Source organism: Mastigoproctus giganteus, chromosome 1, assembly GCF_048544385.1.
Source record: "Mastigoproctus giganteus isolate SK-2022 chromosome 1, ASM4854438v1, whole genome shotgun sequence".
NCBI classification, from domain to species: Eukaryota; Metazoa; Arthropoda; class Arachnida; order Uropygi; family Thelyphonidae; genus Mastigoproctus; species Mastigoproctus giganteus.
Genome location: NC_143575.1, coordinates 155,464,335 through 155,489,178, shown reverse-complemented (window position 1 = coordinate 155,489,178; position 24,844 = coordinate 155,464,335). Strand labels below are relative to the sequence as shown.

At 37.9% G+C, this 24,844-nt stretch overlaps 1 protein-coding gene across 6 annotated transcripts in view; it reads left to right on the top strand.

Annotated features, from left to right (window-relative positions):
- LOC150091205 (voltage-dependent calcium channel subunit alpha-2/delta-3-like) overlaps positions 1-24,844 on the top strand; it is a 1,918,419-nt gene that overhangs the window by 50,791 nt on the left and 1,842,784 nt on the right. The window lies entirely within an intron of this gene.

Sequence of the window (24,844 nt, the reverse complement as noted above, 5' to 3'; positions counted from 1 at the left end):
CTGTTTGAACTCTATTGTTCAGTGTTCAATTGCTATTTTTTATGCACTAACATGTTTGTGGTGTGAAATGGAAAAAAACATGCTAGGGCTGAATTCGCGTGCAAAGTAAATGAGATTAAGTTCAAATCTTTTCTACATTATTACGTAAACATATTTCGTACAAATAACTCCCGATTCCACCCGTAACATCTTGATTCCTCCCATCATCTTTATTCTGATCCTGATAATAAATAACACTATCGGGACCGTCTGTATTTCTTGATATTGATGAAAAGCTTATGCAGAACAGTAACTTAATTTTGTATACTGCGCTTAACTAAATCTTCTTCCTTCCTCTCAACTCTAAATTAAAAATACTCTTCGTCTGGGGACCAGCCAAAACCAGAGAGCAATATGAGGAAAACTCAAAAAGCAATATTCTTTATTATTTGTTATCGAGCCTTTCAAAAGAACTCAATGTTTTCATGTAGTCATTTCTAGTTGAGCCATCATTGATTTATGGTTCAAAAAGTTGCGATAATCACTATATGCAAGTTTCGTGGTGTTTCATACACATCGATGGTGGATTTTTTTAGCCATATTTCAGGAACTTTAACACTCTAAGTTTAACATTCTAAGTGGGAAGCATTCAAGGAATTAATCGTGGAAGCTACTAAAAGTTTCATACCTATTAAGAAATATTGTTCAAGGTTTAGGCCTAAATGGTTGTCAAATGAACTAATGAGACTCGTAACAGAGAAGAAAAATGCATGGGATGCATATAAATTATCAAGCGACTCAGAAGCCTATGGCAGATATAAGCTACTCTGTAATCAGGTGACAAAGGAGGTTAGGCAGGCGAAGGCAGATTACGAGAAATCATTGGTAAAAGATGCTAAGAAAAACAGCAAGAATTTCTTTACTTATATAAACTCTAAAAGGAGGGGGATGAATCTGATTGGTCCACTTGACATCGATGGTTCGACTGTTGATGATCCTGCTCAGATAGCAAACAAACTGAATGAGTATTTTGCATCTACATTCACACATGAGGAATTATTAAGGTTTGAAAATGGCAGAGGGTTATCAAATTGTAGCAGGATACTTAATGATTTTGTAATAACTGAAAGCAAAGTGGAGGAGAAATTGTTGAAGTTGAACATAAAAAAGACCTGGGGTGGATGGGATCTATCCAGTTATATTAAAGGAGGCGGCAAAGCAACTAAGCAAACCCTTAGCCATAATTATGAGAGCGTCCTTGGACTCAGGGGGAGGTTCCCACAGACTGGAGAAGTGCAAATGTATCCCTAATTCACAAAGGGGGATCGAAGGGTGACACGAGTAATTACAGACCAGTTAGTTTAACTTCTGTTCCGGGTAAAATAATGGAGTCGCTGGTTAAAGATGCATTGCAGGATCATCTAGACAAGACTGCAGCAATAATTCAGACACAGCATGGGTTTGTTAAGGGAAAGTCTTGTTTGACAAATTTGATAGGATATTATGATGTGGTTACAAAGGAACTGGATGCAAAAAATAATTTTGATATCATATATTTGGATTTCAGGAAAGCTTTTGACACTGTTGCGCATGGAAGACTATTGTACAAATTGGAGCAGAATGGTATTAAGGGTAAGTTGCTACAATGGATAAAAGGATGGTTAAGTGGGAGAAGACAGAGGGTCGTAATAAATGGGTGCTGCTCTTCGTGGACTAATGTTATTAGTGGAGTCCCACAGGGTTCGGTGTTAGGTCCACTGTTGTTTTGTATATTTATCAATGATATTAATGAAGGTATATCAGGCTTAATGTCGAAGTTTGCAGATGATACAAAGGTTGGCAGAGTTGTTAATGACAGTGTGCTACTGCAACAGGATCTAGATAATTTGGGCAGATGGGCTAAGAAGTGGCAACTGAAGTTTAACCTTGACAAATGCAAAGTACTGCATATGGGTAGAAGTAACCCCAGAGACACGTACCAACTGTGTGGTACTACACTTAAGGTGGTAGAAAATGAAAAAGACCTGGGAGTAATTGTGCAGTCAGATATGAAGTTTTCTGAGCAATGCAGACAGGCTGCCAGGGCAGGTCATGGGGTTTTGTTAATGATATATAGGAATTTTGCTAGCAGGGAAAAGGAGGTGATTATCCCTCTGTATAAGGCAATGGTCAGGCCACGCCTTGAGTACAGCAGCAGTGCGTAGCACACGCTTCTTGATTAGACCGGGGTTCGAGCCCGTCACCACCTAATACGGAGGATGCGGAAAGGTCAAGGAATGACCACCGCATATCCCGGAGCAATATAGCCTTAGTTGCTAATGCTCCTAAAAACCAAAATAACAATAACAATAACCTTGAGTACTGCGTACAGGTCTGGAGGCCTCATTTTAGGAAGGATGTAGATTTACTTGAGCGTGTACAGAGGAGGGCAACAAGATTGGTGAGGGGAATGAAGGGATCCTCTTACCAAGAGAGGCTTAAGTTCTGCAAATTGCAGTGGCTTGAGACTAGGCACCTGCGCGGTGATCTGATTGAGGTCTATAAGGCCTTGAATGGGTTGAGCACGCTGAATTCTGATGGGATCCTTCCACTTGTTCAGATTACGAACCTAAGGGGGCATAAATTCAAATTAAGAAAAGACAGATGTAGAATAGATGTGCGGAAATCTGCCTCTAGCCAGCGGGTGGTTAATTGCTGGAACAAACTTCCATCTGTCGTTGTGGAAGTTGATAGGTTGAATAAATTTGAGGAGGAACTGGACAGGCATTTGGAGGGAATTGTGTGTTTTTTTTTTTTTTTTTTTGGCTGATGCTGCATAAGCTCATACACTTGCTTTCTTGCATCAAATGCCACTGCTACTACTACTACTCATCGGTGATTCCAATGGTAGTTATGCTGTAGCTTGGAAAAGATATTATTTAACTTCGAATAAAACGAATTTATGAAACTTCGAATGGCGAATGTAAACAGTCTAAATCGATAAGCGGGGTTTGGGTGGGGGACAAACCAAACAGACACTGTATAAAGAAAATGGAACTCATTAGTGCTGCGCTGGAGTATATTTAAACACAATTATCGAAATTTGGAAGAGCGACACGTAAAAGAAACACAAAAGAAGGAAATCAAGCGAATGCAAAATAAGTAGATACGTTTCTTATGTAGCATCATTAATCGTAAGAAATTCATCAAGATTATTATAACGATATGAAACGGAGAGACAGAAAAGCGAAAAGTCTATAAATGAAGCGCATTGATTATATTAGAAAAGGCTTTAGAAAACAGACATTTCAAATTAGTAACGAACCGTGATTGCTATTATATAAATACTCCAACTGGGAAAATCGTAATTATGTGAATAAATAAAGATGACGTTGGAGAACAAGATTAAATGAGGTCACGAGCTCACCTGACGTTTCAGTTGAATTCAACAGGAATGAGAAACGAAAAGAAATCCATCTTTCAAGAAGCAACTTGAAACACTCTAAATTATTTATCAATATATGTAAAAATCGCATTCAACAGGATACGCACTTCAACTTAATAAAGAAGAAAATACTTCAAAATCTAATATAGAACTAATAGTTTTAAATCGAATATGATTAAGTTGCAGAGAAATTAGCGTTGTACCTAACTGAAGCGCTCAATTCTGAAGTACGTGTTACAGTATATAAATAGAATATCTAAATAATATTTAGAGAAAAGCGAGGGCTTATAAGTTCCTCGCTCTAGCTTTATTAGAGGCTCTAAACGATAGAAGTCCTCTAGCGAAAACCTCTCGAGTGGCACTTATTCTCTGACGTCATATGCCACTATTTCCTGAGTAGCAGGGTTGTGTGCAGGAGGCTAGTTTCACAGTGCTCGTTATCTTTCTGTAGCGTCCACCCAAAGACTTTGTCGCCATCCGGCGCACATGCAAGAAAGGCCATCAGAGCCCTGCTGTTCCACCTCACTTATCTCCCAGAAGAACAGGGAACCGTTCGGTATTGTTGATCCAGGATGTGCTTTGAACGCACATCTGCCTTGCGTAGAAACTGCAGTTAGCGGTCCGCTTTTAACGAAAATATTTTAATCATTTATATTATCGGCACCATCTTTGTGCGTTGTAGAAAATCGGTTTTTAGATATCCAGCCTCACCATCGTTACTGCATTGTGTACGAGAAATCTAAGAGTGTAATAAGCATTGGTATGCCTAGAAAGTCATCGAATCTTCCGATGATCCGAAATGAAAGGTGAACAATCAATAAAAATCAATATGCATGTAACTATTCTCACACGAGATGAATCGATATTGTGCCGACTGCGTCATAAGAATCAGTACGTGTTTCAAGCACAAAATTAAAAAAATAACGCTCGCGTAATGTGAAATCGAGATGCAATTCTCTTCTAAATAATCCATTGAAAAGAAGAGTTTGGGACACACTGAATTACGCATTTATACCATATTTGTGCACTTCATTCTGCTTTTAGATGGGAAATGTAAGCATTTTTTACTCTTATGCAAAAGTAGCTAATGAAAATATGCGACAGCACTTTTAAAATTTAATTTAGGTTTCTAAATTAATAAAATATAACGCAGGCTTCGACAGTGCGCAAAGCCTTGGGCTTGTCTGCGGGGCATTAATTATAAGAAAAGTCCTTCACGAGCTAATGATAAAATGGTTACAAATATCGGAGACGTAGTGATAACTCAGGATGCCATAACTCCGGCCATAGTGGAAGAATAAGTAGATAAATCCACACTTATCTCTGTTTATAATTGGTATTTTGTATCCTGTTTCATTTATTGCAGATGCAGATGAGCGCGCAATTGATCCTACTTATTCCTTTAAATATCTGTACTTCGATAAATTATCATTGCATTGAAAAAAAATCGGATTAAACTCCAAAAATATATGGTATTTGAAGACCACACACTTCCATATGAAAAAAGACCGGATTCCTATCCTATTGAGGGGGAAGTTCAAAGAAATCCCCCGCCCCGAAGCTTAGTGAATTGTAATCCTGAGCTGTAACCATGCCCACGTGTCGTAATACTTTTTTGAGGAACATCGCTCCATTTTAGAGGTAAGCTTACTGAGTTCATTGCAGTCATTTCAAAAAATCCTGCCAAATCTGAAGTTAAAATATTATCACCATCTCTCCACAGTTTAACGATCTAAATGCCTTTAAATAAAGGCAATAAATAAATTGCGTGTTTTTCTGGATGAAAAACACGAGTCTCCAGGAGGAAAAAACATGTAACCCATAGTAACATGTAAAATATTGACGAGATGAACGTATGTCTAACTTAATGTTGCAAGTCCGCGAGATTTTCCACGAATGCCCGTTGGTCTGTCCGAAATCCTTCTGTGGAACCGCATTTCTTCGAGTTTTATTTCCTTATCTGTCTACTGTAGATGCAGCGAATGATGACCATCAAACCAGAAACATTTTACTGCCACCTGCACCCAAAAAACCCTTGGAAAGCTGCACATGGATGAAGCCCTCCCTCGTTATAAGTCCAACCAGAAGCTGCTCGAGAGCTGACGGGTTACAGGGAAGAACGCCATCAATGGGGCATCACGTCCAAACTCGCAGATTAATATTCACGGCACGAGAACGCATCTCTTCGCCTGTGTGAAAATCGGCGCTGCGGTTTACGCATACGAAACTCAACCTTTATCGGCGGCTGACAGCATGCATAACTCGGGAAACGGTGCAGAGCGGATTTCTCAAAACCCATCTCGCATCTTAAGATCACTTCCGAACCTACATCGGGGCGAACATGCTAACGAGACGGCAATGCGATGGGATTACGATATCTTAAGGGGACGCCTGATTGTCGCACATGCATGTTTGCCGTACCATGTATAACCTGCACAAGGTGTTGGGGACATTGATATAACAGAAGCTGTTGTAGCGAGCGGAAAAAATCACCGAAAGGAACAGCAAAGATACAAAAATTTATTGTCCCGATCGTGTAATTCTACCCCTTCCCTGCTTTTGTTGCATTTGGTTAGTGCCGAATGGTATCGCTTGAAAAATCAAAATAGGAAAAAAAAACCCTGTCATCCGCCTTCATTTGTATCTAAACAGAAGCAAATTTTTGAATGCTAATATTCGGTTAGATATAAATAAATAAATGCGCAAAACGTCGTCAACAGACGCAATGGTTACCTTACCATTGAAAGTGCCATCTTAGAAAACATAATGTCTGAATTAATCTGCATTTATTAAGATTAAGAAAGTAAACTTGCATTATTCACAACTGATTTAAATGATTCGAACCTTTTAATAAACAAAAAAATATATATTAAGGAAGCAACAGCAATATTTCTTAATGCATTCAATGATTTCATGGGTCTTCTTGGTCTTTAAGGACCAACAAGGCTTATTGTTCTTTATATTAAAATCACGCGGAACAGTATCCTACTTGCGACAACTTCGGATTATATTGGAACATTTCCAGGTATTTGTAACTATTTCACAAAACGAGATGGACCTCCTTGTGGATCTTTTATATCTACAACAATCCAAGATTCCGTTAAGATTTGATTCTTCCCCCACCCAACAAAAGTGTGGCTAAATTAGTCGGTCTCGACTTTGGGTTACATGTTTTTTCCTCCTGGAGACTCGTGTTTTTCATCCAGAAAAAACACGCAATGCGACGATAGGTTGGTGTAAAATCAAAAACAACAGCCTAACCAAGTGTCAGAAGGACCGCGAAATTGCTGCAATACACTACCCTTCCTAAGAAAATTTGTCAATCATAAAACGTTATTTCCTGCTGCTAGGAGTTTTTCTGGAATGTTGGTGACACTTTCAAGCAAGACCTGGCTTTTATCTCAATTCACACGACTGGAATAATATCGGACGATAAGCATTTTTTGAGCGACAAACATGGCAGAACTAAAAAGAAAACAAGCTGTGGTAAAAGTGCCGCTTTTTTTTTACGCATATTGTATTGCCAAGAAGATCATCTGGGATATTACAAGATTACCAATGAATCTTTGTAAGGACATACTCAATAGAGAAATGGGGAGATATTGGGTGAGGAGAATCTCCAAGCACTGTCAAGACGATATTTTGGTTTTTGCGAGTGACTACAGCTTAGAATTATTACTGATAAATCTAGAGGCTCTTTCACTGTCTTTACTCTTGCTTCTTTTTTGGAGTTTCGATAATGTAATTTAGTTACAATAATTTTACGTGCGATACGAAAATAAATATATCTTCAAATTTATAAGTCCTTATCAGTGGTATAACATTCTCTCACGAGTGGAAGTTTTGATATCACCTCAATAAGCTTTTAAAGCGATTTGCAATGATTTATCAGTACAGGTGAAAGTGACTTCTAATATTCATAAAGATATTACTGAGAGAGGCTAATGATTTATCGAGAAGGAAACAGATGCGCATCATTGTCCTTATTTAAGGTGATTCGTGCTTTCCATAGGGTATGCTGAAAAATGAACATTGCCATTCTGTTCGGCAAATTCAGCATGGTCCATTAATTCTTATATCCTTTATATGAATTCAAACCTAGGGTTTTCTGGTTAATAGCGGACGAATAGCTCTACTTCAGCACTATTTATAAACTTTCGTTAATAGGTCAGTCTTATCCTTATTCATTAATAACCCCTTTAAGTTGTTGGCTTATCGCGAGCAACAACACATTTTCATCTTATAAAGATGAAAGAGCGTTGTTGCAAAATATGCCTTGCTTCAGTGGTTTCCAAAGTGTGTATTGATACGCTTCACTGATGCGAAGCGGTACATCTGGGTGGGTTTATTTACGATGCCAAATCAGAGAAATATAGGGTTGATGGTCCGCGAATTAAAAATATTTCAAAAACTGTTGCATCAGGACATTGTTTTCAACTGTCTTAAGTGTGAAGTGTCATGGGATACAGAGTTTCACGTTTTCTCTGCAACTTGCCATATCACTTGCATGACGGAGCTTGGATTTTGAACAATACGCCTTTTTGCGTTCTCTATTTTCAGTGATTCTTTGTCTACTTCCTGCATTTCTGCTGGCAAGCCGGCAATAGTTATGCTTGTCTTCTGTTGATCTAGGCAAAAAATTAAAATCCGTCACATTGCGGGACGTGTCAGACTTCACGGTTGTACTGAGATGTTATTCTCAGTTAGTGCACTCTCATAATTGTAACTAGCATTCGATGCCCTCGGGAGTCGATCACTTGTTTCCACCCACATATTTGCGATAACAGCTTGTTCTTTGGTCTAGAGTTATTCACTTAGGTACACTGTCGGATACCGTTGTGCATGAATAAACTGCCATGGCCAGTGTTTCAGTGATACCGGTACACTTCCCCCAATGTTAATATCATTACACATTTAAAAGCTGTCATAACAGCTTTTAAATGTGTAACGTCGTTTGTCCACTCTCCAAGTGCAAGATGATTGCTATCAGACATATAACAGTAGCATAGCTGGACATTTGATTTATCTTTGCGGGGGCCGAATTGGTATTCTTAACAATCAACTCTGTATACTCTTTTCCCATGACTGCCAACAAATCACTTTCTAATATTCATCAGTTGGATCGCTATTGCGTCTTCGCAGATAAAGACGTGAATAACGTACCTGCTGCCCGTAATATGGTACAAATTATTTGAATTCAATTCCTCTTTCTGGTCGAAGTTAAGAAATACTTGGTGTCTCACAACGAGGCAAGTTAGTTGGTCTCCGGTGTGATTGCTTGTTTTTCGTTCTGGAGAACTACGTTTTTTATACCACAAAAGCAGGAAAACTGATACCATATAACGATCGCGATTTGTTTACAGACGCGATATAGTCCTTATGGCCTCAATTACCTCGTCGTATATCCTAAAACGACCAAATCCAATCGGAGAAGGCTGATGGAAAAATTTAGCTTGGAGGACTCCTATTTTTCAGTACTTAGAAAGCGAAATATCGCGAAGAAAATATGGGATTTCAGAAAACGAAATGAATAAAGAATTCATCTATATTTCCATTATATGGGCAAAAAAGATTGAAATGATAAATGTGAAACAAATTCAGCCATGTACTAAAGAAATCACGATAAAGGAGATTGCATTTTGCACGCAGTATTTATTTATTTATTTATTTAACTCTTATTTTCGTGGTTCGTATTCCTTTTGGCGGTTGCTATTCCCAGGGTGCTTGAGTATTCCTGCCTTCCTCACATGTAATATAAATATTCAATTTTCTCTCGCAGTGGGCAATAACTCATAGTCCTTAGCAATCTTCTTAAACCTTGAAGTTTCTCGTAAATTGAAAATTACTAAATTTGAATCTCCAAATTTAATTTTGTCCCCTGTTGTAAGTTAAACCCAGATATTAGTCTCTCGAAATGATCCTGTTTATCTGAGATTCTTGAGTGTAACAACTTATTAGAGTATGTGTTAGACAGAAATTAATAAGTCAGTGAAAGTAAATAAGCATGTTCCATTAAGTGCGCTCTTCACTGAAAGCGCGGATTACTATTTCCGCTTCTCACGAACTGCACAATTCGTAGTTAATGTCCAAAAATCCCCTTCGTATCTCCACAGATCTGCCTTGCTGCAGAAACCACAAGATTTAATTGGCAAGCCGCTCACACTTGCAAATAGCTCAGTTAGTTCTACTACAGAGAATACCAGAATCCCAAAGGGGAACTTCCTAATTGGCTCAACTTTACAAATCTCCTCGTGTTAATTCGACAATCCCCACTAGAGCGTACTCAAGTGTTACTTCTGAAAACGAATACGAGAAAAACATGGGTTTATTTTTAAATAATAATTATTATTATTTTAAATTTTGGGACATACTTCTATAGCTAATTCGTATCTGGCCTTAAAAATCAATTGATAGCATTCACATTTATTTAAGAAGTCGTTAATTTTGCTTTCAACAACAGTTCTCTGAACGGGATATTTTAGGATTTTATTTGAACTTGATGATATCAAAGTAAAAGGAAGGGTCTTAATTATGTTCTCTGCAATTTTGGAAAGATGAATTATCATGGTGTAATTTTGTAGCCTGTATTTTTATTACACAAGTGAATTAAAACAAAAACGGTGAATCATTTAGACCCGAAGTTTATCACATTTCAGCTTCTGTTACTGAACTCTTTTTATTTGCATTTTTTGTTGTCAGTTTTGGTTCAATGTTACTGTAGGAGCTATTCAAATCTTTTCGCATCATGTACGCATGTCCCAGAAATTTACACTTGGGTCTTCATTATTTTAAATTCGTTTAATAAATTGACATATCTGCACTGTCATTATTCATTATCTTTATGTTTTCAACATAGATCTCCCTGTTATCAAAGTTTAGGAATGAAAAAGAAATCGGAGGGATAGGAAGGAGATCATGCCACAGGAATGTTGTACTTTGGCAGATATTCAATTACAGACAAGGCAGCATGGGGACGTGCATTTGAAAGGAGCCGCGCCATTTTCATTTTGTTGTTGGTGTTTTCCTTTTAACCCAGGGGTTCTGAACCAGAGGAGGTGAGGCGAGAAGCCAGCCCCTCCCAGTACACCCTTTTTTTGCTTCATATGTTAATTTTCAAGTTGTAATGTGCAGAATGTGATTTTTCTTTTCAAAGTCTTTTCAAAATTGAATTTTTCTGATCATGTTTGTGCGAGAAGAAATCTTATCGCGGCTCGCAGCAATTCACACAGTTGAATAAACTCATCGTCGTACTACGCTTAACATATAAAGAAATGTTTAGTCAAAATGGAAGATTCAAGGAGCGATCTTTTGCAATATCCTTTTATGTTTTTTAATTTATATTCTCAACCAGTTCTATCCATTTTTTCCGATTGCAATTTACCTTCAAGTGGTTCACTATTCCCTCTTATGTACGGCGCGATAAATTATTAAAAAAACAAAAGGAAAAAAAAATCGAAAACGAAAAAAAATCCCGTAAATCTTCCTCTTCAGAATGCGTTTATGGAATGCTGTCGTGTTTTCAAAGTTAGTTATGGAATAAGTTGAGATACAGTTATTCCAAAAAAGCCCCACGGTTGAGTACGCTTTTAAATTTGGAATTTCTGATGACAGTCATTGTTGGTTCCTTCCCGAAAGTCTGCAGTTGCTACTGGGACATAATACGAACTTCTTCATCACAGAACTTTGTAACAAAAATGCTCTTTTGTACGGCAGAGCTTATACAAGAGAAACTTGCTTGTCTCTCTTATAAAAGATAACTTAATTTGCTTCGTTTACTAAATAATTGCATAGATGCATGAACAAAATGGATCTAAACAATGACTTGTACTTAAAAAACAAACGTATATTAAGTTGCATTGGAAGCCTCATCACTACCTTCAAATTAAGTTCAAAGTAAAATTAATCTGCATTTTATTCATGAAGATGATCGTTAATCTCGCATATGTTTGTAGAATGCAACAGAATGACAGTTACAAAAACTGATGAAAGTGGCAGTTTGAAGTCAATATAAACTTCTCCGCTGGAAAGGAATAATTATGCGATCCATTGGCAATCTACTTCTGCCCTTTAAAAGACATCGGTGGTGATGTGAAGGGATGCGATATACGTTAATAAAAGAAAGATAAACGGAAAGAAAACTTCCATCTTTTGGACACGGGGACCGGAAGCTCACAAAGTCGTGCTATACGAACTCGTGTATCGCTTTATATTTCTTTGATTTAATTCACTGTGACATTTCTGCATCCTCGTAAATCCGAAGCGTCAAACACATCCGGCATAAAGAAAAATGATTACACTTCTTAATAGATAAGAACACTTTTTTTTTCTTTCTTCGGGATCGTTATATTACTAGGGAGTAGGGAGCACTGTCACGATGGATTACGTAAAAAAAAACAAAAAAAAAAAAAAAAAAACGAAAAGTTGTCACGGCTAATAATTAGGAGTCAAATTGATGCAATTAGATCAAGTTGCATTATACTCCTTTCTGCTTTGCGGCGTTGAGTGTTGCAGAATGCCTTAATATAAAAACACCGACAAAATCCAGACGATCAAAGTGGTCCCAATTAAGAATTCCGCCTGCATTTAAATGGCATTTTTTTTTCTGGAGAAAAGTAATAGCTGAACTAATGATGAGAAATTTCCGAGCTTACTATTAATGAGATTATTTAATAAAAATTTCGCCACTGACAGAGCATTCATCTTCATTCGAATAACAGCATTTAAAACATCCTTTAATTTAGGTTTTGGCCTTCCATTTTTTTTGGGGGGGGGGCTGGAATCAACAGAAGTGGGGGTCCTCTTTGGAATGATGGGTGAGTGAGTGATTTCAGATTTTATGGCGCATGAGGTACTGAGCCCACCATATGTTAAATCCATGGAATGATGGATAACGAAGTGTGTAAAAACTATAGAAAAGGTATGGCCAAGTATTGTTGTAGTTAGGGTTTTAGGAGCATCAACAACTAAGCCATATTGCTCCGTATATATTGTCAGTAAATTGCGTGTGTTCTGTGGTCAATTTTCTGTTTTGCTGGACGAAAAATCCTAGTTTCCGGGAGAAAAAACCGTGCTAACCTCGCCCGAATTTCCAAGTATTGAAGGATTCATGACAGTTCAGTTTTGACATTATACTGGGTCGGTTTTTTTATGGGATGTAAAACTTACAGCTTTGCCTACCTTGACGTGGGAAAGGACCTTCAGCTGTCCAAATAAGTAACACGTAAACGGCTTATATTATTACTTTGGAAGCTTACTTTATATCGTGGAATCTTGTGAACATTGAATGTGAAAACAACAACGAACTGAAGATAGATTATTGAGGAGCAGAGAGAGAGAAAAAAATTTCTGTTTATTATTTTCTGTTATTTGGGAATAGTAAAGAAAGGCGGTTTCCTCAAAAGGATAAAGAGGTTAAAGTAGCTATTCGATTTTTCCTTCTGAAAGAATTCTTTGGTTATTGAAGTAACTATTCAATTTGGACGCATCTTCCCAGTGACATCATCCTTTAGAACTGTCCTCGAAAATATATAATTCTGGTTTTGAAGGTTCCTCGAAGCACACATTTGAACTCATCTGTGGTGAAAATTTCCTCGGCTTTTCACACACGTCACCAATTTAAGTTCTTTTATTGGCGAATTTCCAAACACCTGCACGCACCACACGCGCCACTTATCCTTAGTACCTGAAGCAGCAAGAGTAACGTCACAAACACTTATCGAGCCATTTTTTTCTCTTTTTCCCTCCAGGTATAAGACTGTATTGATTCGTACCGCCATTAGATTCTAACTATCGAAGCGGTTACCTGTACAATTATAAGTGTATCTGGCAACGAATGAGCAGCTATTATTGCTGACAGGTGCTGTTGTCATGGCAAATGTAATTTGACCTTCCTGGTAAATGGCCTGTGTCTGACAGCCACCAGAACAAAGTGGCTCTCTGTTCACTTGTAGCTAAAGAGAAGGGATTAATGCAACCGTAAGTCTTGTTGTGACCCGATTTCGCTCTTTTTCTGTTGCTAACTGGCGAAATCCCCGCAATGTATGATGAATGCAACACTGTGTGCGGTACACGCAGATTGCGTGTTCGTTATGCAGAAAGGACATACTGCTATGACGACAGCACACCGCTACATTATAAAAGGCAATATTTAGTCACACATTTCGATTTCCTTATTGCTATTCATGTAGACTTCGTAATAACTCCTTTATTCTTCGAAATATTTTGGAACTGCGTCTACTGTCCTATCATCTTATAATATCTTGCTAAATATTAAAGCTAAGCGAGTTAATTTGCAACACGAACAATAACTTCTGCCAAATTTACAGGAATGCCAAAAGCCGTTAGGAAAAAACCTGATTTCTGTATCCACAGTTCCTTATTGAATTGGTTGCGCGTACTTCTTGAAAGCGAGATGAGCATTGATCAAAATGTTTACAGTATTTTATTTTATTATTTTGAGTCAAGGTCTGTTCATGAGCGATATTTTTATTGGTCCCTTAAGTAGTAAATGTAGTTTCACCCAGTAGAGTTGTTGAGCTTGGACTTCAGATGAAGAAAAATTGTTTTGCTCATCCAGTCAACAAATATAACAGCCTAGTCTCTTAGAATTATCTCAAAAGATTTTTCCACCAACTTAACACTACATACCGCTTTATTTTAGAAAATATAGGAGAATATAACCGTGAATAATGAAATGGTAAGTAGGTTACATCTTAAAAGGTGATATTTTGTTTTTGGGAATAAACAAATCCCAAAAGAGAGAATTTTGTAAATGAGATGAAAAGTTCTAATCCATCTCCGATGACAGCTGTTGCTGCTAACGATCGTCGTTGTGTTGACTTGAGGAAATCGCATCTTTTCGTAATTTCTTACTCTAATTGTTTTTAATTGCATTAACACTTTTATAATTAGTTGTCCGTGATCGAGAGATATCCAACAGGTAATCAATAAGCATGATCCCTGCAGCCTCCCTAAAAATTGACAGTGTAAGTACATCTAGGCAGCTAGACGAAATTTCTTGAATCATTTTGGAGCAGAATCACTTTTCAGTTTGTTTGTGGGATCAAAATGAACTCTGATTTCACAAATGGTAATAAACTAGGATGAAAAGCCCTCCGGCTTTAGATAGGACTGTTTCAAAAGTGCCAATGATCTCTACAATCGCGAGTTGCCTTTTTTTTTCATCTTTCGGCATTCGTAGCACTATCTTACCATACTCGCTATCATAAAAATGCAACCGACTCAAATGTCTTTGCTCAATCGCCGTTGATTTCAGTAAATGGTCGCCTAGTTTTATGAAGTTTTCAAGACAATATAAATAATACTTTTTGGTGATTGTTTTAACAAGCTCGCATATTTTCCCCACGGTCTCTTCAGAGGTCGAGGCACCCATACAAGTCACTATTTGCGAATTCGGTTCGTTGGACTTAAGTTCGGCACACCATTCATCTTCATTGATAGTGTTGTCAATAATAGCTCCATATTGGCAACGTTAGTCCAGTGATAGTATTTAGTACATTAAGATTATGCTTAAAGGCAGGTTGAACCGAAGCAGATATACGTAAAAAAAATTCTCATAGGTCAGAATAGGGACCATCTGATCAGCCCTCATAAAATACGAAGTGTGCATGCGTGTGTTAACGAAATTTCATCTACTGGTCTCAGGTGTGATATTCTTCCTGTCAATGCTCTCAAGATGTTGGCGATGCAATTCGTGTGAAATCGTAAGATACATTTTGCTCGTGGGCTTCGGCACACCAACAGTCGTTTTGAAAGTAACAGAAGTGCACTTATCTGATATATACATGGCAGTTTGATTTTTTTTGTATTGCTGAAGAGTTCAGTTCTTGGCTGAATTTCCCATACTGTTCAGGATAGGCAGATTCAGAGAACACAGGGGGCCGAATATCGTAAATATTTAACCATCGTGAATTAAAATATTGACAAATTTCAGCTAATGGGGAAGGGGTAAAACTCTATAGAAGTTAGAAAACGAACATTAATGAAATATCCACACTAATTATTTACCACATAAAATGGAAAAATATAGTAAAAACGATTAAAAAGCAAAATGGGAAAATACATAAAGAATTATAATGCATTTAATATTCATTAATCACGTAATAAGTGCTAATAATGCAATTAACATTATTGGGGATTATTCCCATTATGAATTGACAATTCTAGCTCAGTCCTATCTATATGAAACCTAAATGTTCTACATTCTTCACTTGGAAATATATATATTGTTCAATGGTAGATATTCAGTAATTGCATTCCGGCTGCGTATTCACGAGAATATTAAGGGATAACTTTAAACGACTATCTCTTCTTGAAACCTGAAACAAATTTCAAAACTGAGCAGTATCATTTCGTTAAAATTCGCCACGAAAAAGTAAAAAAAAACACAAAAAAACAAACGTTCTCTAGTTTTCATCGCATTTTCTTCTATCATGAAACAGAATAAAATTGCATTCCGGTTGTAAGCGTTACCCAATTCACTTGGCGATATGGGGCTATTTTCTCTGGGAGCCCAAATTTGGAATTTTATTGGAAAGAAATATTACCTACCTTTAAAGGAGAATGAATTTAGAAAGCAGTATATCCACACAATCTTCCTCAAAACTACTTTACGAAAACACCCCATAATCGGTGCATTGTAAACGTTGTCTCTCACGCTCTTGCGTAGAAACCCGCTTTGAATTATTCATGATGGAAGGAAATTGTATTAAAATTTTCGAAACATTTACTTTCCGCTAGTAAATTTGATAAAAATCGGCTAAATTATTTCCTCATTTGTCACCGATGAGAGCGTCCTCTAGTGTACAGGGCAAAGCAGAAGCGTCTTGAAGTGCGACTTGTTTCATCTTCCAGATGCTCTTCGTGCTGTCTTGTGGAACTATGAATTTAAACATTTTTAACAAAATGTAGCTGTTTGCAAAGCAATCTACAGTCACTCTTACCCTTTATCTAACCAATTATACGCTCATTTGCATAATGACTGCTTCCCAAAGGCTGAACTATTCGCTGAAAATTTGTTTCAACTTGTATTTTTCTCCACTTAACTAATATATGCATTACATAATCGTTCATTTAACCTTTTTCATATAAAGCGGAGAGAAAAAAACATACGAATTTCTTAATCAGATGTTAAATATCATTAAATTAGATAAAAAAATTTAAAGAACACAAAACGCTTACCGTGATCTTGCTGTTTAGACAAGGAGACTGGTCACTGTTAGTTAGAACCTGTGGAAAGCGAAAAAACAATTGTAGATATAAGCAAAGACCTCTTCTTCTAATTCCAGATTTATTAGTTGGTCATGAACAACCAAAAACACTAATATTTTATGATAATTAATGTTGAGTCTACTTTGTACCGCGTGTTGTTACCCTATATTTCAAAGACAAGCATTTTAGATGGGACCATTAGTCCGTCGGATTTCATAAGCCACTCTCAGAGAAGTGTCTCAAGTCGCTCTTGGTGGCTTTATGCTCGGGGATAGCATAAACTCCCGTGCCACTTACTGTCGGCTATTTGATTTCAGAAACTGAGATACGAGTCCGTTACAAAACTGTCAGCGTGAATGACTGTAATAGATCTAATTTTAACTCGAGTGTGCCTTGAGAGACGTGTTCTTACACACCTTTTCCCTGTGCGGTAAGTTCGATAATCTAGTTTTTCGCTTCCTATAGCACAGCGACTGCTAACAAGACATTGAGAGGAGCAACGGACAACATACTGATGATCAAATTGTTTCTTCCACATCAAACTACCGTCGCCGTATCTTTAAGAAACCGCCATTAAAATTTAGCGGAAGGCTTTACTTAGTCTTAGTAGCATTATAGAAAGTGCGGCACTGGTACTTTCCCTATTTCCAACCAGCTGCTGAACAATTTTGTTTCTGTACAGCTACTTTTCCCGAAATGAACCCGCTATTTCAATGCTTTACAGGGGGCTTTGCCATCTTCGTTAGATGAAAGTGTCTGTGTCGTTCCTAATTTTTCCACGGGAGGATCGTTAGAGGTTGAGGTAGAAACGAACCACTGCTTTGGAACAAACCTAATGACCATTCTGTAAATTGTTTCGGAGCTTAAACAGTCGTATTGTTGAGGACGAGTTCTTTGAAGGTTTATTATAAGTATCTGAAAGACGCTTTAAATAGGAATTTAGCTGTTTCGTAGGGGATCCATATGGGAATATAAAGATGACCCACGAGATTTGGGGGGGGGCAGAGGAACATTTCATAATCCTACACAGTAAGACTAGAAAATCACACAGCGTTTCAATTAACTTACCTTGAAAGTCGCCCCTCCTGCTTCGATTGTCTCGCAGATTGAGTTTTACATCATGCTAGTTTGCATAATTATGAATCCATTTTGTCAGTACACAGATATTTTTGGGAAATTTATAAAGCTGCTGTTTGAAAGAAATTGCTGATAGACGTTGGAGTTCTAAAAGTGATGGGGATTTTCGAACCATATTTGCTCAAAATGCTTTTAACCCTTTTATTGTTTGAAATTCAAAAAAATAAAGTTTCTTAATAGTGTAATTAAATAGATATACTTCAGAAAAGATAAGAAAAATGCAGAAAAATTGCAGATTACAGGCTACAGAGTGCAGAAAATTACAAATGTTAATTCTTAAAAGCAATTAATGCCATATAATATCAAATATTAATATATTAATATGCCTTCCCCCCTCACCACGTTATGTGAAACGAATACTAGTTGGCTCGATTGGTTAATTACATCTGAATTGGTTCGTTATGCTCTTCAAGACTAATGTGCGGACATGTGTTGTCTTATGTAAAGAAGGTGGCACCTAAAAAGTTTGTTCAAATCCGCCATAGCACTCTGTGATGAATACAGAACTCTGTAAAATGTCCAGAAATGATTGATTATGGTGTTTTGTTTGCGAAGTGTCTTGTGCTTTTTTGTTTCTGGCATCTTAGCTACTAGGGAGCAGCGATCACCAGGAAGCCTGCTTCCTGGAACCCGTCCATGGCACGAGGAAGCGGGCCACAACAGTACACGTATTGTCAAAAGAAAGCGATGAGGCAAGAATCCCATACACTGCAGACAAAATCAGTTCCAGTTGATGCCAGCAGATCCAATGGGAGCACAAACCCGTGGTACCAGCAAAAAATAAAATAAAATGGGAGAAAATGTAAATTAAATGAGAGAATGACGAAAAGTAATAACACTAAAAGAAAAAAGGCACAGGGAAGTGAGAAAAAAATATAGTAACAGATAGATTTAACCATCAGCCACTTAGGGGGTGGTTGAAATCAGAAGTTTTCTCGTTGAATATAATCAGAGAGACATAGCCAGGTATTCGCTGTGTGATGAAATTCCTAATGGACTAGGCAAGGACGAAACTGGGAGACATATGGCAAAACAGGAGACTCAGTCGGGCCAGAATCACATGTAAAAGGGAACGACAATACAGTTAACGAGCATAGCTTCTGAAGTAGAATAAATGAACAGAAACCTATGGTTAACTATAGGGATTACATTGATTAGCGGATTAGCAGGCACCGTCTGTTAAAGATTTCTTTGGCAAATTCTTCGAAGATTTTAGTTTCTTGATTTGCAGTTAAATTCCAAATATGAAGAGACATAGTTGAGATTTGTTGCCGAAGGCCTTGATAGATTGGGCAACAAAAACTTTTTTTTGTTTTTTAATTCCTGGTGTAGACTTGAGAGTTCTGATGGTAAGATATTATTGTTTCTTCGGTCCTTTTGAAAGCATATTCTAGCAAGATTAACTCTACATTATGTATCGTCAGGTCCTGTGACCACCAAGGATTTGATAGTCAAAACTTCCTTATTGATTTGGCTTTCTGAACTACGTTTTGAATAAGAAGCGCTAATTTCTCAAGATTATAATGGGGAATAGTTTCGATATCATCTGAAGAAAATCCTGAATTTTCCTTCAGATGATATAATTTTTCAAACTTGTTCCAACGAATTTTACGAAGCAAAGACCTGACCAAGGTCATTTGGCGATTGAATCGAAATTTTAGCAGTTTCTAACAGTAAAGAGATGATCCTAAGGACACGTGTTGTCCTTAGGATCATCGGAGTTTTGTCATCTTTGTGCTCCTTTCAGTATACTGATAACGCAGTCTTTCACCTCCCTTTTAGTTCAAGCTTCTATTGCATCAGAAGCTTTAACTATGAACAAATTCTATGCCTTTTTCTGGATGATCATTTTGGTAGGAACAAGTAGATTTATCTGTCTGATATGTGACCCATCCAGAGATTGATCCTTAACAGTGACTGTATAATAGATCTGATACTGGTAAAGGTTATAATTTCTCTGTCAGTTTTGAGATATGTTAGCTCAACACACGGTTTATCTTCCAATTTATCGAAATTCTTTTTATTTTGTATTTCCAAAAGGTGGGATGTCATTTATTTCTGTGGAGAGAGTCTCCCGTACATCTTACATGTCCGATTCCTGTTCCAAGATGTCAGGTTCGGAATAAATGTTTGTTGAGGTAGAGGCTTTTGACTTAGCTGCTCTTCCGTGTGTTTGTCGCCATTTTAAGTTGCTATATCATTTCTCTTCCTCCTTCGCTTTTATGCCAATTTTGGGCTTATAAACCAGAAAAGTGTTTTAGTTATGATGATTTACAATTGCGGCCTGATGCAGACTGAAAGACTGGAAGCTGAACGAGCAGCCGGAAGTAACGAATAATTGAGTTACAATCTATGTAAGTTTTGAACAGAACTGTCCAGTACGTTGCCAACAGGAGACATCTAAATTTTGTAGTGACCTCTCTGCGACTGACCGAAGCTGATGCATGGGATGTTCAAGGTCTTCAATAAACAGTCATTGCAATCTTACGCAGATCTGAGCAGTCATTCCTCTATTCAAAATGATCCTGATCTGGCAAACATCGGGATCTAGGAGATAGGCAATCCAATATATTTTCGCTTAACAGAGGACCAGATTAGTGAAGGGAACAAAAGGGTGCTCCTATCTAGAAAGGCTTCATGGTGGGATGTGCCACTCACAAATGTCAGAAGGACGGTGAGGATATCACGCCCGTCATCATCTTAATTGAAGTTATGAGTCGTTTTCAGTTCTGCAAATTGCAGCTTCTGGAGTTGATTAAGGCCTTGAATGGACTGAGATTACACACGAGGGGACATAAATTTAAATAAATAAATAATCTTTATTTGTCCTACCATACTAAATAAAGTGTTACAATGGTGGGTGACAAATTCCCTTCACGGCAGTAAATGCCAGGGGATTTACATAAAAAAACAATATAAACACAAAGAAAATATAGATTCATTAAATTTATACTGCATTACTGTCCTGACAGTTAACGTGCAAGTTGCTTAGTATAACAACAACTACTAAAAACACTGCAGACACTTGTTCAAAAAAGCACACCATTCAGTATACACACTTCAAAAATGCGCACAACTGTTAGGCGACAGTAGCCTTAGCGAACTACATCGCGTTTTTGTTTCCCTGTACTTCGGATCTTCTATTAGCCTTTCGAGGTCAATTCCAATTTCACGTGAGCAGCAGATTGATTCCAACGCCCTAGCTGGTACGAACCTATTAGCCATCTTCAGTCTGTTTGCTTTCATCCTCGGGGATTTGATGCCTCTTAAGGCAGATGGCGGGATGTGCCGCTCACAAATCTGCCAGAAGGACTGTGAGGATATCACGCCCGTCATCATCTTAATTGAAGTTATGAGTCGTTTCCAGGCAATGATGTCGAGCAAACGCTGTAGTTTCCGTTGTTCCACAAGCTGCGTGGTCCTTATTTGATGGGGGAAATGGTGCTTATTGTTTGCCCACTTCAGAGTATTCGGTCGCATATATTCTCATAATGTGGGTAGGGGTAGCGGACTCCCACAATTCAGCACCGTACAATATGGCAGAATACACTGTTGTTTTTATGTATCGTGCGGTTGTCGCAGGTTGTCTGATGTGCAAAAGGTGCTGCTTGGATGTCCAACGTAGACAGTTCATCCTCTTTACCAGTAAATCAAAATGCAACGTGAACATAAGTTTGGTGTCAAAAATTATCCCCAGATCTCTGAGTGGTGACAATAGGGATTGGGCATTCCATTTATTTTTGGATATGTGATCGTTGGTGATTTCTTGAGAGAATACACCATCATTAGTCTTTTGAGGATTTAGAGCCAAGCCAAATCTATCTAAATACATAACTCCATAAGCTTATGATTGATCTGGTCACACACTGCACTATTAGACAAGGACGATTGGATGGTCGTTAAGCTCTTAATGTCATCTGCGTATATTGTCCCTGCTCTCGCAGAATGGGATCATCATTGCAGTGAAGAGGAGTTCGGATAAGATGCCACCCTGTGTAACTACTGTATGGATTAGTCGTTGGAGGATCAGACTGTCTGTATGGAAGTAAACGGAACGGCAAGTTTCCTTTTATTCGGAAGGCGTGTTGCAGCAGATGTAGTAGAGCATATACATTCACACTGTGGAAGGCGGCCTTTTACGTCGGCATATATTACTGCATCTTCATTTCAGGCTTGGAATGCGTCCAGTATTGCGGTTTGCACAGTAAGGAAGTTTGTAATTGTTGATCTGTTAGATATTGCAAAATGAATTTGTTGAGGCTGACTGGCCAGGATCTGTTGTGTCAATTTTGGCAGTAGAACTTTCTCCAGTATTTTCAAGAGTGTGGAAAGGTGAGGAAGGATGGTTGCAGTATAGATGTCCAGAAATTTGCCTTCAGCCAGCAGGTGGTTAATTGTTGGAATTGGCTTCCATCTGTTGTTGCAGAAGTGGTTGGTTTAAATAAATTGAAGGAAGAACTAGGATGGTGTGTGTGTTTGTGTGTTTTTTTTTTTTTTTTTTGAATGATGCTACATAAGCTTGCTTTCTTGCATCATTTGCCACTACTACTACAACGCTGGCATTAGGACGCTAGGCCCGAACTACTTCCAGGGCGAGTTTAATGTGTAGGCGAGATCGCTTTCCCCGGACAGTTCGAGTTTCATCTTCCTTAATTTTCAAATACCATCCTAAAGGACAGTGGGCAAGTGGCGCCACTGCTTAATGTATTGACTGATTTTTAGTAAACTGGATATGAAATACTGTGGTTAAATTACTTAATTAAATTATTAGATAATAAATCATCAACACTCGCTGAAAGCACTCTTTTTATATTCTTAGGTGGTACCAGCTTCTTGTAAAGTTTTGGAAGAGAAAAACGGAAATTTTGTCGCTGTTTAAAAATTATTGTCCTATTGATATCGTGAGTAGTCGCCCCGTTAAATGATTTTGGAACATTTCCCGGTTTTGTACACAGAGGGAGGCAACTGCCTACGGCACAAAATTTTGAAGACAATACCAAACAAGTGTACACCTCCTTTGAGCCCTCGAGCATAGTACATGGCTTATTATCCGCATTTTTATTTTTATTTTTTTTCACACAGAAAAGATCTGGTTCGAATGCCATCAAAATAAAAATAAAATTATTCATATTTCCTATTGTTTTTAATAGAAAGGCTGGTTTGTCTGTTTTTTTCTTTGAAAAACAAGCAAACCAACCTTTAGAACACACGCAATCGTTAATTTCTTCGGGACAAAGATAAACGAGAAAATAACTTTCCATGAGTTTGCTCAGACAATCTGTATATAGGTGAGAATTGAAATGTGACCTGTCACAAATTTGTCATCCAGGGACTGTGTATTAGCCTACGAACTTTGATAATTCATCACGTATATGATAAATTTGTTATACCTTTAGTGGGGAACAGTTGGCTCTTCTTAATTTAGTGCCTGTGGGCACCGAAATCTTAAATCAAGCCATGTTTTGTGAAAGGTATAGAACCCTGCAACTGTCCGCCCTTTCAGAACTAACTCTTGTGTTTCCCGCAATGACTCATAGATGGCAGGAATAGCTGAAACAAAATCCCGAGAGTGGCAAGAATTGGTATTAAGGTCAAGGCATACGGATTATTATTTGCACGCGTTTTAATACATGATGAATCCGAAGCTCGAATTTAAATAACGGATTATCTTCTACTGAATAATGTTTTCTTTCTAAAAGGTTATTCTTAGATCCGGATTTCGATATTGTAGTGAACTGAAACCTCTCAACCAAGTCGGTCAAAGATAATACTCCATTAATATGAAACTCAAATCGCAGAATAGAAAGGCAGCTTCTGCTCTATGGCAAAGAGTGATTGTCGCGTGGATCGAAACGGACGTTCGCAGAGACGAGTTAAAGCATATATGAGATGCGACAACCAGTCCCATTAGGACTACGAAGGTTACATAATAATGAATAATGCGCGCTTTATTATATGGATTTGCTTTTTCAAGGTTAATTAACGCTAGCTGTTATCGAGACGATTACGTCTTATTCTGAGAAGTGTGCGTCACCCTAATTGGCACGGTTAACCGGTACTCGGCCGTTTTATGGTGGCTGCAGAAGTCGTTGATTCGTGTGATGCAATTTCGAGGGTGATCGTTGCACTCAAACGATCTTTACAATCGAGATACAGCTTCTATATAATTACATATTTAACCCGTTCCGGTTGCCATAACTGGGTACACGGTGCAGAGGGCGCTGTTGCCAAATATCAGTTGAAGCGAATGGAGCGTATTTATTCTACGCGATTTCACCCAAATTAATTTCTTTAACAGATCTCGCTGGCATAAGCGTTTGAGTTAATATTAATATTTAACGGTCTTTGTATAAAATGACACGAATTATCCACCTTATTCAAGTAGGACAATTTATTCGTATACTGCGAGATAAATAATGAATGCAGTTCTACCAAAGTGCGCCGTGTGTTGTTATTTATTCGAAAATCGCCTCGTCATTGAAAGAATCTAAAACCAGATAATTATCGAAAATAATTTCGGTGTAAATTAAAATCGCCAAGAGATGGCGCTACCATATACAGTGCACACGTCGCTAATACACGTGATTCGTTAAACGGAAAACATAAAAAAAAAAAAAAAATGGCGCCGAAAGCGGAAAGATAAATAGAAGCGGGGCAATGGCGTGGGGGTGAATTGAAGAGACGACTCTTTTAGGCGACTCTTCTGCAACACGCATAAATACTGCAAGCGATAGCAAAATGCCACTATTCTGGTTTACTTATTACTCTCTTGATATTACTGCTGCTAAAATTCGGAATCGTCAAGATGAGAACGTCAGGACTTGAGACCTGCCCATTGGATGCGTGTCAGACATTACTCGCGAGAAACAATTCCGCCTCACTTGTATCCTTTTCATAGTCGTTTCTGTAAGTGGCGGTCCAAAGTCTTTATTGCTTCTTCCAGATACACTACCCTATAACCTCACTCGGGGTAGCGTGTTTAGCCGCACACTTTTATTGTTCCATCCTCAAGAGGCAATAAACGACAATGGATACTTGTTATCGAAGCATTGTTTCAAATCTGACGTAATTCGC